Source organism: Colossoma macropomum, unplaced genomic scaffold (genome assembly GCF_904425465.1).
Source record: "Colossoma macropomum unplaced genomic scaffold, Colossoma_macropomum, whole genome shotgun sequence".
Lineage (NCBI taxonomy): Eukaryota > Metazoa > Chordata > Actinopteri > Characiformes > Serrasalmidae > Colossoma > Colossoma macropomum.
The window spans coordinates 3,586,043-3,602,337 of NW_023494808.1; the positions used below are offsets into that span (position 1 = coordinate 3,586,043).

The following is a 16,295-nucleotide window of genomic DNA, read 5'->3' on the forward strand; positions in this document are numbered from 1 at the left end:
ATCAGTCACTCTGTTCTTCAGATGATCTGATGATGTTTATTCTATCAGCTGGGTAACACTGTACTGAGATCAGCACTGATAAACACATAAGTGATCATTACTGCTTCATAGAGTAGCAGGGGAAGATTAGGAACTGGTCCTACATCAGTACATGCATACTATTAAAAAACTTAATAAACATCTAAAAGACATTATAGTTTCACTGAGAGATAATTTTGCATCTTGCAGTTTAAGGTTAAGTTTATCTCTTGCTGCAGCTAAGATGACCACATATAACTCTGGTAGTTTCATCTGTCTACTTATCTTTTAACCACATCTAGTTTTACATTTCAGTTCTGTCTCTGTTCTCACCATTTATCGCATGGATGTTGAAGAGGAGCCTCGTTACAGAACGGTAAGATGTATGTTTGATTTAGAATATTTTAATAGTTTATGAAAAAGATACAGGACAAATTTAGCTATTTGTGTTTAGACTGATGTTTCTACCATTTCAGTTTCAAAGAAGTACAGTTTATCTTTGCCTCCTGTGGGATTGTTTTGGGGGAACGTCTGAGAACATACTGTATATGATCACATGAAGCTTAAGAAGTAATGTAAACAAGTATTTTGCAAACAAAATGTTTGCTAAGTTCTGTTTTTGTTTGAGGAACCTAATGAGATGCCTTAAACCTACAGTGTGGGGGGAGAACAGCTCTGAATGAAGAAGGTGATCCATGTTGCTCAGTATAGACCTTCCCTTGTGAAAAACCTGCTGGTCATAAATGCTCAGAAATGTCACTTTAATCACAGTTTTCAAAATGTAATAAGTTCTTGTTCCTCAATCAGGTTACCATAACACAGTTATCAAAAATGAAATGATTCAACAAAACACAGACTTATTTATGGAGTCAGCATTTAAAGTTTTGGACTTTTTAACGACTTTGGATGAAGATGTAGAAACATTTAATTTAACTGTCATTAACTAAAAATATCCTCCAGGCTGCTGTGATGAGGTCATTGAGAATGGCTCCTCCTCTTCCTCTGATCTTTCTCCTCATGACCGTTGGTGAGTCAGTGTTTGTTGTGGTTTGTGGTTTCTCTCAGAATCAGCTCAGTGTTGTAGAGGAGCTGCTGGAGTTCGAGAGGAGAGAAGTGAAGCTGTAAGCTACAGTAACTCTGACTGTCTTATGGGCTCCAGACTCTGTAATCAGCTCTTTCATGCATCGTATGTTTCAGGAGCTTTTGGAACAGAGTGGAGTGTGAAGTACAAACAACAGGAAATATGTGCTTTAAATGGATCCACAGTGTTTATGAATGGAACTTATACTCACCCAGAACATCTTACAGTGACAGAGACTTTTTGGACTATAGACCCAGATAAGATACCTGATCTGAGTAAAGACCCAGATTATTCAGGCAGAGTCGAGTATTTAACTGATGAACAGAAACACTTCTCCCTCAAACTGAGTGATGTAACGAAGAAGGATGAACATCAGTACTGCTTCAGAATTAAAACAAATGTAGAAAAAGAAAAATGGGTGGGAGTTCCTGGAGTTCAGCTCAGAGTTACAGGTGAGTTAATCATCCCATTGTCCAGCTATAAGACACAGCTCTGGTTTCAGAGTAATGTTTCTTATTCATGTCTGCTCTGAATATTCATGCTGTTTTTTCATCACTGATTTTATTAATCTGCTGTAATGATGTTCAGCTTCCATTCTGATTCACTCCTACATCATTTTATCTGTTCGTACACCTGATTCAGTTTATCTGCTCATTTTCTTTTTGACCCTCTCCACATCAAATCATAAAAAAACAAACAAACACTAATCCTTTCAAAACAGTTTTATTATTTAGATATTGATTTGAACATTAAGAGAAATTATTCATCAAATTTTATAAATAACACACATTGTTGCTGCTGGAACATGGTCATGGTTACTTTACCGAAGAAGATTTACATATTTTTAAAATTTTTAAAATCTACTTCTGTTTCTCTATTTATAATGAAAGTATTACACAATGAAAAGGATATGTTTTAAATTATTCCAAAAAAAGTGGTTTTCATGTGCTTTTCTTTGGCCTTTTTTCATCAAATATGAAAAAGGTCACACCTGAAAATGAGCTCAGTACTAATTAGTATTTGAGTAATATGTACTGCCAGTCAATACAAAACAGTTAACAGAATAGAATATAATTCAGAACCATTAGCCAACTGTGTTTTGCACACAGAGGAATTAGACCTCTGTGCAGTGAAACACCCACATACATGCACACTAGTGAGCAAACACACTAGGGGGCAGTGAGCACACTTGCCCAGAGTGGTGGGCAGCCCTATCCACAGTGCTCGGGGAGCAGTTGGGAGTTAGGTGTCTTGCTCAAGGGCACTTCAGTCATGTACTGTCAGCCAAGGGGATTGAACCGGCGACCTTCTGGTCACAAGGCTGGTTCCCTAACAAGGGATACATTTTGTTCATTTCATATTTTATTCTTTTAAATCATTGCAGTTTCAAAGCTTTTACTGCTCGACCACAGACTACACTTATGATTAATGAGCTGTTGAATATTTTTGTTATATTGATTCACATATAGTATACTGTTATATAAACTATATATCTGCAGGACAAACTTCAGTTATTTTATGTATTTATGAGAGCTAATTTGTGCAACTGATATGTAAATAAGCTTCACGCTTGTTTCTATGAAGACCCAAATCACTGCTTGTTTTGATATACAACAGTTTTTTGAATGAACAGCAGAGATCAAAAATCTTTCAGTTTAGTTAACTTAACTCATTTCTAACTTTGATGAATGAGGTTCACTGTCTTTACAGCTTTACTCTTTTAATCTGATGGTCCTCTTATTGTCTTAGAGCTCCATGTGGAAACTCCTGAAGAAGTGACAGAGGGAGAAACAGCAGATCTGACATGTAAAACCACCTGCAGTCTGACTGACCCAGCATTCGTCTGGTACAAAAACAGACATCCTTTAACCACAAAGACCATCAAGAACAACCAGCTCCACCTGCAGACAGTCAGCAGTGAGGATGCAGGCAGTTATAGCTGTGCTGTAAGAGGATATCAACATCTCCACTCTACTGCTCACAACCTCAGTGTTAGATGTGAGTCATCTCTTTTTTTTTTCCACAAAGTAAAACATAGGACTTTCTGGGCTTGGTTAATGGCTTCTTGTCTTATTTAAGAGCATTGTTTGCATACATTTAAGAAGATATTAAATATGTAATAAATGTTCTAGGTTTAATAATATGTTAACCTGCAAACACAAATCAACTGATTATTTAATTTTGTCTAGATTCCCCAAAGAGCGTCTCAGTGTCCATCAGTCCCTCTGGTGAAATAGTGGAGGGCAGTTCAGTGACTCTGACCTGCAGCAGTGATGCAAACCCACCTGTGAAGATCTACACCTGGTTTAAGGGATCAACATCAGTAGGAAAAGAAAAACCTACAGCATTCCCAACATCAGATCTGAGGACAGTGGAGAATACACATGCCAGAGTCGGAATGAACATGGAGAGAGAAGATCCACTGCTGTGTATTTAAATGCTCTGTGTAAGTTTCCCAACATATTAATTGCTTTTATTTAACTTTGTGAAACTCGAAATAAATATCTTTTTCTTGTCTACTGTAGATCCTCCAAAGAGCGTCTCAGTGTCCATCAGTCCCTCTGGTGAAATAGTGGAGGGCAGTTCAGTGAATCTGACCTGCAGCAGTGATACAAACCCAGCTGTGAAGAACTACACCTGGTTTAAAGAAGGTGGAACCTCACCTGTAGGATCGGGACAGAATTACAGCATCATCAACATCACTGCTGACCACACTGGACTGTACTACTGTGTAGCTCAGAATGAACATGGAGCTCAGAATGGAACCGTGATGGTCACTGTTAAGAATGGGTGGTGAATAATAATACATATACATCATATTTCAGTGTCCACATTTAAAATAAGGCCTCTAAAGTGATGGAAATGATCCTATTTTCTGCAGGTCAGAGTTTGTCTGCAGTTTCGATTGCAGTGGGAGGAGGAATCTGTGTCCTCATTACTGTCTTAATCTGCATCTGCAGGTCAGGAAAATGAAACACAAATCTTCCTACAATTTAACAAAATAACTTGTTTGGGTTTATTAGTAATATCTAAATAAATATAGATTGTCAGAGTAATTAGAATGTATTCATTCTTTCGTCCATCAGGAACAACAGAAAGAAAAGACATTCAAATAAACAAGATTATGAGGTGAGAAATGCAGTTTCATATTTTTACAATATTTGCTAAACTGTAAATATTGAATTTTTTTTTATTTAAAAAATGCTGTATCATCACTCTTACCTGTCATTACATGGGGTTTACTAAAGCGTGAAATGTGTGTCAGTAACAAGCAATAAAATTAATCAATATTGATCTTCAGGTAATCAGCTTCCTGTTTTCTCCAAGTGTGTAAATACATTGTTATCATCACATTATAGCTGCTTAAGAAGACTAATTTAACTAGGCCATTTCATGGTGCTTATCTCCATTTAATCAAACTTCTAATTTGTACATGCATCCTTCACATGAGTAATTAGTCAAAAACATGGTGAATTCTCTCAGCTCATTGGATGGGTAAAGTGTTTTGCACTCACTGATGTCATGAGTTTAAATTAGGCACTGTTAGAAAGTCCCGCAACTGGAGTTAAACAACATCTAAAAAAATGACAGCACTGCCGAAACACTTTATGTTGTTCCCTGTTGAGAAAATGAGTATTTGTCTGAATAAACTGTGCACAAAAGCCCCATAGAGCTCCATTCATTTTGGACTTTATCAGGAGCCTTCTAGCATCTGAGTTTATGAAGTGTCAGTTCTCCTCACTGCAAATTCTCTGCCAAGAGCTCTGTTCCTCTACCCTGATGAACTGACAGACATAATAAGACTGTTACAAGTACAATGAGCTCAAAAATAACCCTTTACTGTTGCTGTCTTGCAATATTTTCTTATGACCTAGTTTCCATTACTGGGGTGATATTTGGGAAATATACTTTATTTGGGGTGCTTTGATTATAAGACAATGTCAATTTAGAATAAGAAATAACCTAAAAATTTAACTAATGTAAAAGCATATGTGTTCAGGTTTTAGTACAGATAGGATAAAATAGGATGACAAATGATTTAAAAATCCCTACATTTTAATATAAAAATATGACCAAAAAATCTCAGGCTCTAGTCTGTAACTTGTCTTATCTTGACACAATGTAACTGTCATAACAGAAATAACCCACATATTGTGAACCATGTAACTGCTCTCTCCATTGTTCATGTAAAAAAGGTCACTGCAAAATAAAGTGTTACCCAAAGGTCTTCCTCTAGATGGCAGTGTAGGACTAAGTGTAGGATGGAGCTGTGAAAAGGTGAGAGTGCTGTCCAAAGTGCTGTTCTGAGCTACTTACCTTTTGGTTTCAGTCAGTAAATGATCATCAAGATGATTTGTTTCAAACAGTAAATTATTAAACTAGTGATTCCTAAACTTCTTCAGTCTCTCTACACCTTCTCTAACCATCCTCTCTCCAGAACGCTGATCCTAATGCTAAGGACGACACGTACACAGCTCTTCAGCCCACAGCCAGGTCCTCTGATGATGTGTACCACACACTTGCAGTAAGTGTCTCTTCACAAATCCTCCCTCTAGATCTGTAAAGAATTCCTAACTCAGAAAACTAAATGGAGTTCTTCATTTCTCCTCCTCTGCTTCATTCTCTCTTTCCCTCACACAGGCTGTTCAGTCCAGTTCTCCTGATGACCTGTACACAGCTCTGGACCCTCAGTCCAGTTCTCCTGAGTATGACACTCTAGCAGTGAGTTCTACACATTAAACTGTGATACTCAGTAACAGAGAAGGTGATCAACTCCATATACAGTGGATTCACTTTAGATCCCTTCATCATGATCCAGTGTGAGTGAACATGGTGGATTAGGACTAAGATTAAGGAAGTTGTGTTGAACTGTGTTTGTGGATGTTTGTTCTGAGGTTGTCTGTTTCTTTGTTGTTCATGTTTCTCTATGATATCTGTGAGCTCAGTGTTTTTGGAGCTCTGATTATTCGGAGACAAACTAGAATGTCTGATTCTGTGTTATTTTTAAAGTATAAGACATGATGATCTCTTTATTTGAGCTTTTAAACTCAGAGTTCCTGCTAAGATGTAAAAAATACAGATGTTCTATTTGTTTTCCTTATAATGCCAAACAGGTATATCATGTTTTAACATCCTTTTTTCATTTTCATAAATCCAAATATCTGCTAGAATGTGTGAAAAGTGTTCCTTACTTTGTAAATATAATCATATCTGTATGATTTGGTGCAGAGTGTCTTTTCTCTATGAAGAGTATGAAATGCTAAGAGCTGAAATCATTCTGATATAAATGTTGTGTATCAGCTCTTATACTCAGTATGTTAAGCTCAGTGTGAGGCTGTTAGTGATCTGCATTGTGTTCTCTCACCACATTCACATGCTGGGTGAAGCTCAGCTCTCTGCACCTCTATGTTTATGATTTATTAATTTTATTAAATGTACAAAGATATTAAAGTAAACAGCCTTGTGAAGTGGTTCCATTTATATTTAGGGGTTAATTTCCAAAGGAAAAAAAAAAATGTTTTATAAGGATTCCATTTAGTTGTTGCATTTGCATTGAATTGGACCCCCAGAAAAGTGATTGTGTAAATACTTCAGCAGTACATCAATGACCTATTTAAAAAAAAAATAAATAAATAAATAAATAAATAAAACACACACACACACACACACACACACACACACACACACACAACACTTGAAACTTTGTGAACTGTTTAATGAATTTTAAAGTGTTTTTGTTTAACATATATTCACCAGCATTTTACATCTCTATGTTCTCTTATCTCTAATGAAATCTTGTGACTGCATAAGAACATTAACCCAGTGTAAGTCTCTAATTTCACAAAGTAAACAAAACAGCTGTTAACTCACAAACTGCAGGCAGACAGTCCAGAGACCAGTGATGATGCCAAACCCTATTGTCTTGTAAAGTGACAGTACAGACACTAAACAGAGTCCTGGATGGAGAAGCTGGTAAAATGGAAAGATCAGATGTGTGAGAGACGAATGGATGAAGTGAAAAAATGCCCATGAAACACTTTTTGTGAATAATTGCTTTTGTTGCTAAAAAGCTTTTCTTTAGGTCTGTGGAGTATTGTGTGTATTTTTTTTTTTTCTCTAAATTTTTTTAACCTTCAGTTTATTAACAATCAAGCTAGGAGAGTAAAGTAGTGAAACTGCGTCATCAGTCATTTATAACAGATGGAGTAGTTTTCTACATGAATCTGTGTGAACATAATAAACTGAAAGTTGTGGTGTTGATATATTAAGCATTCTATTTTATTGCTTTGGCTTATAAACAGTTTTTTTGCATTTGTGGAGGGGTTGAAAAGGGAAATGCATCAAGTCGCTATGATTTCTGGATAAATTTTGCTGTACACGTTGACACATATTGACTTGATCCCTCAACCAAAAGGACACTGCATGGTCATTTCAAGGTGAACTTGCAAAAAATGGTATTGGAATGTGTAGCAGATTCACTCAGTCTGTTCTTAAGATGATCTGATGATGTTTATTCTATCAGCTGGGTAACACTGTACTGACATCAGCACTGATAAACACACCAGTGATCATTACTGCTTCATACAGTAGCAGGAGAAGAGGAGGAACTGGATACAGTCCTACATCAATACATGTCTAATCTCAAATAACCTTAATATTAGATATGTAAAACAGAAAGACATCATATTTCCCTGATAGTACAGAAACATCTCAAACACAACTCTTTCTGCAGCTAAGAACGTCACATGCATCCTATAAGAGGAAGTACAGTGCAACAATAAAATGTGTTAACCACATGTTTATCATCTCAGTGCTGTCTCTGTTCTCACTATTCATTGTTTGGACATTGGAGATGAGACTCATTACAGAACAGTGAGATATTTTCTTTATTTCAGAATATTGTTAGTAGTTAATAATATCATAGCTTACAGTACACTGTAAATATCAGTTACATTAAATTTTACACTCATTATACATATACTGGGTACAGTATAACGAAATAAGCTTGGGCTACTTCTATGGTGCATAAACATTAAGCCACGGACATGAGTTCATACTGTTGGGATAACAAACACTATATATACACACACAATGAGTAAAAAACAATAAACAACCAATAAATACAGAAGGCTCAGACTCTGCTCCCCTTCCTGAAATCAACAATCATCTATTTGGTTTTGCTTACATTGAGGGAGAGACTGTTTGTGCAACACTCTGTGAGAAGTTTCACCTCCACTCTCTACTCCTCCATGTTCTTATTCATGAGGTCCGTTACTGTTGTATCATCAGCAAACTTCATGATGGAGTTGGAGTTGTGCTTGGAGATGCAGGTTGGTGTACATGGTGTCCAGCATGTGTGATCAGACACAGCCTTGATGTTTTAATACAGTTTCTGCACAGCAAATCAATAAAAGACGCCAGACACAAACATATGCTGATGTGCTAAGAAGTGACCACCTTTGTATACTTTACACAGGGTTGCCTTTGGATGCATTTGATTCATCGGCTGATGCCCTGAAACAGGGATACAACAACTGCTTCCAGTGACAGTACAGACACTAAACAGACTCCTGAATGGAGAAACTGGTAAAAAAGGAACAGAGAAAGATCTGAAGAGTGAGAGAATATTGGATGAAGTTTAAAAAGCATATATTTAACGTATTATGTAAAGAATTAAGTAATGAAGCTGTATCTGTTATGGGACAGCAGGAAGATGGACCCAAGCGCAGAGGGGAAAACCCGTGAGAAAGGGTCTTACATTAATTTACTGAGGTGAGGGAGTGTGAACTGAGTGATTGTGCACATTGGGGTTGAGGCGGCTCAGAGCCAGGCTCGAACCGCTGAGGCTGAAAGTGAAATAAGAGATAATCAGAAAACAAAAATGACTTCTTCTGTGATTCTGAGAGGAAGGCAAACTTCAGACTATGTTTCACCTGTTTGCTCTTTGAGGATCAAACACATTTTGTACAGCTTGGAGCCGCTAATTGTTTAAGCCTTCTTTTGGTTTTTAAGTAGCTTTGGGGTCATTTCTCTCTTTTGTTTTTTCCAGCCCTTTTTTCTTTTCTTTAAGTTTAAATACTCACCTGGGCTAAGTACCGTACTGGTCACCCCTCTACAAAGGTGTGACAAAGGGCTGCTGTTTGCCACAGCCTTAAGTATAAGAGTCCACAGGTGTGCCAGTTTGGGCCTAATCTGCCCAAGGGTTTCTGGGAAATGGAGTTCCCTGAGGTTATGGCACCTCGCTGCCGTCGCCCTCTGCTGGCGGCTGGCAGCGCAGGCTGGGCCCTTACAGTATCTTCAGTCAATTATTACAGATGGAGTAGTTTCATACGTGAATCTCAGTGTAAACATAGTGTTCACTTGATCCCTCATCTTTCATCTCATTTAAAAAACTTCATGTGTGATAATGTAGTAATTCCATGGCCTTTAAGACAGCTTCTGAGATTCTGCCTGTGCAGTGCATGACCAAGTTAAGAGGACGTGTTCACAATGATATTGGAATGTGCAGCAGATTCACTGACTCTGTTCTTCAGATGATCTGATGATGTTTATTCTATCAGCTGGGTAACACTGTACTGAGATCAGCACTGATAAACACACCAGTGATCATTACTGCTTCATACAGTAGCAGGAGAAGAGGAGGAACTGGATAAAGTCCTACATCATTTTATGTGTAATTTTAAAGAACTTTAATAGACATCTAAAACTTCAGAATATTTTAATAGTTTATGAGAAACATTGTCCACAGTACATAATTGGGTATCTGTGTGTAGATTGATGTTTCTACCATTTCAGTTTCAAAAGAAATTTTGTTTAACTTTATTATTTCATGAAGAATTGTTTTGGGGAAAAACCTTGGAGAACATGTGTTCACATGATGCTTAAGAAATTTTATGTCCAATTATCACCTGATGAACAAAATGTGATGCCTTATATCTACACTGTGGCATGCTCAGTATAGACTGACCAGTGTGAAGAACCTGCTGGGCAAAATTACTCAAAAATGTCACTTTAATGGCTGTTTTTGTAACGTAGTAAGTTTTTGTTCTTCACAGTCAAGTTACTGTAACTTAGAGTTATGAAGAAATGAAGAACTAAATGACACAGACTTCATTACAGTGTCAGCATTTAAAGTTTTGGACTTATTAAGGACTTTGAATGAAGATCTGGAAACATTTTGTTCATAATGTCATTATGTAAAATATCCTCCAGGCTGCTGTGATGAAGTCATTGAGAATGGCTCCTCCTCTTCCTCTGATCTTTCTCCTCATGACTGTTGGTGAGTCAGTATTTGTTGTGGTTTGTGGTTTCTCTCAGAATCAGCTCAGTGTTGTAGAGTAGCTGCTGGACTTAGAGAGGAGAGAAGTGAAGCTGTAAGCTACAATAACTCTGACTGTTTTATGGGCTCCAGACTCTGTAATCAGCTCTTTCATGCATCATATGTTTCAGGAGCTTTTGGAACAGAGTGGAGTGTGAAGTACAACCAACAGGAAATATGTGCTTTAAATGGATCCACAGTGTTCATGAATGGAACTTATACTCACAAAAAAGGTCTTTCAGTTACAAAAACATTTTGAGGCATAGATCCAGTTCCAGGGGTGGAGCTGACTGATCTGAGTAAAAACCCAGACTATTCAGGCAGAGTCGAGTATTTAACTGATGAACAGAAACACTTCTCCCTCAAACTGAGTGATGTAATGAAGAAGGATGAACATCAGTACTGCTTCAGAATTAAAACAAATGTAGATAAAGAAAGATGGGTGGGTACACCTAGAGTTCAGCTCAGAGTTACAGGTGAGTTAATCATCCCATTGTCAAGCTATAAGACACAGCTCTGGTTTCAGAGTAATGTTTCTTATTCATGACTGCTCTGAATATTCATGTTGTTTTTTTCATCACTGATTTTATTAATCTGCTCTATTGATGTTCAGCTTCTGTTCTGATTCACTCCTACATCATTTTATCTGTTCTTACACCTGATTCAGTTTATCTGCTCAATTTCTTTTTGACACTCTCCACATCAAATTAAGGAATAATTATTAACCCTTTAAAATTTTAGGATTATTCTTTAGTCACTGATTTCAAAAACAATCATTCAGTTATGAACATTAAGAGCAATTATTCTCAATAACAATAATTGTGTGTGTGCACTTTTTAAAAAAATGCTTTATATATACATTTCATTTAAGGTATTTAGCTTTATACTATTAATGCAGCAAATTATGTCCTCCATAAAACACAAAACACAGTTAATGTAGTACAGTAGGAGCTCTTTTACTGCAATATTATCACTCAAGCAGCCAGTGTTTTATAAAATTAATCACACTAACTAATCCTATCATTTTCCCATCTGAAAAAAAGCTCAATTTTGTTAATTTTTTCACCTGTTGTAATTATAACAAATATAAATATATTTAGTCTTTGGCCAGTAGGGGGAGCAGTGGTCCTGATACCCAATCCTAAACACTACCGTCGGCTCATGAGCTGCTGAATATTATTGCCTTATTAGCTCACTTTCAAAACATCTGCAGGAATTTTTACCTTTCATGTAAATTATATGTTTATAAGAGCCAAATGAGGTGTGGCCTGTTGCAAATGATATATAAATAAAGTACTTTCTTTTTCACTGCACTGAAGCTGATTATCAGTTGTGCCCAAATCATTGCTGTTTTCCTTGGTGTACAAGAGTTTCCTGAATCAGAAGCAGAGAAGATCAAATTGCATTCAGTTTAGTTAAATCTGCAGTGGTTTCTACACTCGTTTGTAACTTTGATGAATGAGGTTCAGTGTCTTTACAGCTTTTCTCTTCTGATCTGATGGTCCTCTTGTTATCTTAGAGCTCCTTGTGGAAACTCCTAGAGAAGTGACAGAGAGAGAAACAGCAGATCTCACATGTAAAACCACCTGCAGTCTGACTGACCCAACATTCATCTGGTACAAAAATGGACGTCCTTTAACCACAAAGACCATCAAGAACAACCAGCTCCACCTGCAGACAGTCAGCAGTGAGGATGCAGGCAGTTATAGCTGTGCTGTAAGAGGATATCAACATCTTCACTCAACTGCTCACAACCTCAGTGTTAGATGTGAGTTTTTATTTTGTATTTATTTATGTATTTATTTATTTATATTTTTTTAAACCAAATCAAATAAAGAAAAACAACATTAATTAATTTAGACTGCACTTATGCCTTCAGGTTGCCTGAGAGATCGTCCACATTCTGAGTTGGTGACGTACAAAAAACAAAGAAGGTGAAACTTTAACCTTTAACATCTAAAAAAAACAGAACATCAAAATTTGTTCATAAGAACAAACCACAACTTCACACTTTCCCATTACATTGTGATTTACAGCACAGTAAGAAAAGATTAGACCAGCTGAGAGCTGCTATACAGAGAATGAGAGCGAGAGGGAGAGAGAGAGAGAGAGAGAGAGAGAGAGAGAGAGAGAGAGAGAGTTTTGGTATGGATGGACTCGAAGTGTTGAGCTGTTCTTTGTTGTCACTGTTCATGAAATCAAATTGAAAATGTCAGAGGACGTAAAAATAATGCTGAAGGTTACTGATCCTCTACAGAAGACAGAAGAAGTGTAACTAAGATCTGCAGGTTCTGCAGTGCTCTGGGTGAAGGTGGTGACTGCTGCATTAGCATTAGAGAGAAAGGAGAGTTCAAGTTCATTTCCCGAATGATCAGTGTTCAAGTTCAAAGTTTTATTTGTCCCATAAATAGTCATAAATGGTACAACTAACAGTGAAATGCTTGGATAACTGCCAGCTCACACAAAGCAATAAGGTAACAGAAACAGCAGTCAAATAAAAAAGCAGAAAAAAATATAACAAAATAACCATCTATGAAATATACACTAGAAGCATCATGAAAACATGAAATGTGCAATGTATACATGGCATTGTTGAGAGTAAAGTGCAAGGTGCAAAATGTACAAAGTGAAGGAGCAACATAATGCTGTGCAACTGACCAGGAGGTAGTATAAATAAATTATAGGTGATCAATGTTTAGTGCAGAGTCCTGTGTGTGATGGGTGTGTATGTGTGTGAGATGGTCCTGTTGCACTTGCTGTCATGGTTTAGAGCTTGGATGGCTTGTGGGAAGGAGCTCCTCCTCATTCTCTCTGTGTTTGCTTTCAGGGAGCAAAAGTGCTTCCCTGACTGCAAAAGAGAGAAGAGTCCATTGTTGAGGTGGCTGAGGTCTTTCACAATCTTCCTGGCTTTGGTCCAGCAGTGCTTGCTACATACAGTCTGCAGGTCAGGGAGCTTGGTCTGAATGATGCATTCAGCTGACCACATCACCCTCTCAAGAGCCCTTCTGTCCTGCTTGGTGCTGTTTCCAAACCAGGCTATGATGTTCCCCATGAGGATGCTTTCAATGGTGCAGTTGCAGAAGTTCTGTAACATTTTGGAGGGCAGTCTGAAGTCTCTTAGGCATCTGAGGTTGTAGAGACACTGGCGGGCCTTCTTCACCAGAGAGCTGATGTAGCCAGACCATGACAGGTCCTGCGAGATGTGAAGTCCAAGGTATTTGAAACTGCCCACTCTTTCCACTGCAGCTCCATTTATGCATACAGGATGGTAGATCCTCTCAAGTATCTTGCTGAAGTCCACTATCCTTCTTAGTCTTGCTGACCTTAGGGAGGAGATTATTATCCTGACACCAGTTCTCCAGGTGCTCCAGGTAGGCCCTCTCATCACTGTCAGAGATCAGACCTACTACAACAGTGTCATCAGTGAACTTGACAATGGTGGTAGAAACAGGCCGTAACACCCCTCCTCCTAGTGATGACACATCCAGTGTTCCTGAGAATGCGACTGATGCTGTGAGTTCCGGACATTTATTCTTATTGCACTTTTACAACTATTCACAGTTTTAGAGTCTGGAGAAACTACATAACAAGTAAAAAAAAAAACAGGTTGTCCATGTGTCCTAACAATAAGCGATATAATGAGCAACAATTACATACATTTATGTTATTTATACTACTGATGTTAAATGTAGGGATACATTGTTAACCTGTTATACATTAAATTAGTGTATGAACCGTCCAATAGTTGTAAGTGAAGGTGTCTGGGTGTGTAATTTAACCCTGAAGATGTTTCTCCTGAGTGGTGTCAATGTTTTAGCGGTTGTGAAACCTTTGCCAGGAGTAAAGATGATATTATAGTATTTGACCCATATATTATGGTAGATATCATGCTCTGCACATATTTATGTTTTCCCTACTGTAACACACCTGATACAGCCAACCAGGAGATTGTTAATTAGTTAATGAGTCAAACTAGGTGTGCTAGGTGAGACAAAATTGGTGTTAGATACCTCACAAATGGTGTCATTATTTGATTAAGTGACTGATTAAAGTGACATTATATAACAATTTTACCTTAAAATAACAGCTTCAAAATCATTTTGATGGTACATTGACTTATAGTAGAGAGGATGGCATCACTGTCATTGCCAGTCTTGGCCTAGAATGCCTGTTATAGTGCTATGTAACTTTGGTGGAGCGGGTACAAGACCTCTCACAAGAACCACGTAACACTTCATGACATCACATCACACACCAACAAATATGGGTCATGACGGTTGTAGTAATCTGTCTCACAGGTAACAGAAAAACAATGAAAATCCACCTCGCTTCCATGGGGAGAAAATAACATCACTCTAGAGTCTAGAGTGTAAGAGATTACAACATAAAATAAAAAGTGCAGCACAACAAAGTTTGCATGGACATATATTAACGACAGAGTCAATGGACTAGGAGACATAGTGTCAGGGTGGGCTAAGGCCAAAATAACAAGACTTCCCTTAAACAAAACAAAAGAAAAATAAAATCAGTTCATATTGGCCAGTCTTTGTCAATCTCATGACAAACAAAGCCTTGAAAGGTTGCATCTCAGCTATAAAAAATATTATACTGTAATGTACATCATATTCAATATAGCCTAGATCATGTCAGCAGCAACATTTTATTAAATTACACACATTCTCCACATTTCAATGCTTAGCAAACAATGCAGTCTATATGGGTTGAAAACCCGAGCAGTATTTCACCAAAACTAAAACTACCTGTCACTTTTGTTATTCTTTTTTGTTATTTTGATGTTCACAACAAATGAAACTATGCAGAGCCATATTTGTGTAAAATCCAGTAATATTATTCTACCTTGTCAGTTAACATGATTCTTTTATTTGCACCTGTACAGCTGTCAATAATGGGGAATCAAAACGTGATTTGTATTTATGACAATTCACACTCCACCACAGTAAGGGGAGCCTATTGGAAAACGATTCTTGTATTATGCATTTTCTAGACCACTTATCCTTCTGGGTAAGCCTATGCCAGTGGTCATTGGGCAGAAGGCAGGATACACCCTGGACAGGTTGCCAGTCCATTGCAGGGAGATTAAAAAGAATAAAAAGATATAAATCACTTCCACTTAAACTATAATTTAGCTTCAGCAACTATAAATGTCATCAAATTACAGGATGGTTTAAAGTCAGAACTTACTACATCTAGATAAATGTGAGGAAAGTTGGTGTTTCCTGTGCACATGTAGTGTAAGTGCTCTCATAATGTAGTTAATTACAGACCTCCTGATACAGTCAGTCCTGCAGATGTTCTTCATATACGCAGTGTTGTCAACATGCAACATGCTAACTTCTACCAGTAAGCTACCCACTCACTGACTGAACTCACATAGCACTTACCACTCTGTGGTTTAAGTTGCAGAGCTGCAAATGAGTGACAGTTTAACTGATACAAAAATATTCTATTAGATATTGTGAAGTTGTCACACCAGGAGCAGGTGTGGAGACACACAGTTTCCTTTTATTCTGCAAACAACACAAAATTGATTGGCTTTTCAGCCTGCATAAAAAATTAAAGAGCACATTTGACTTTTCAGTCATTTCCTTTTCTTCTTCCTGAACAAATCAGCAGGTCAGTTATCTTTTAAGTATGAGTGCAGTTGGTTTCTCAGCCTAGCCTACATCAAGCTGAGTAAAAGACCAGAGTGCGCTAAACCACACGCTTTAACCTCTAAGCTGTTTCCTCTGACTTCATTTGCTGTTACCACTGTGTTGATGAGACACATCCAGGTAAGAAAGACTCTTTTAGTTATATTTTTTCATGTCATGTTTATGATTTTCATCTGTTTTGGTGGTAAACAGTCAATAGTCCATT

General features: G+C 37.5%; 1 protein-coding gene across 1 annotated transcript in view; it reads left to right on the top strand.

The window, feature by feature from the left end:
- Positions 1-368: 368 nt before the first annotated feature.
- The window catches only part of LOC118797731 (B-cell receptor CD22-like), a 57,613-nt gene continuing 41,686 nt past the window's right edge, over positions 369-16,295 (top strand). The window contains exon 1 of the mRNA XM_036556998.1: positions 369-394. The gene's annotated coding sequence lies outside the window, so the exon portion shown is untranslated. The remainder of the gene's footprint in view (positions 395-16,295) is intronic.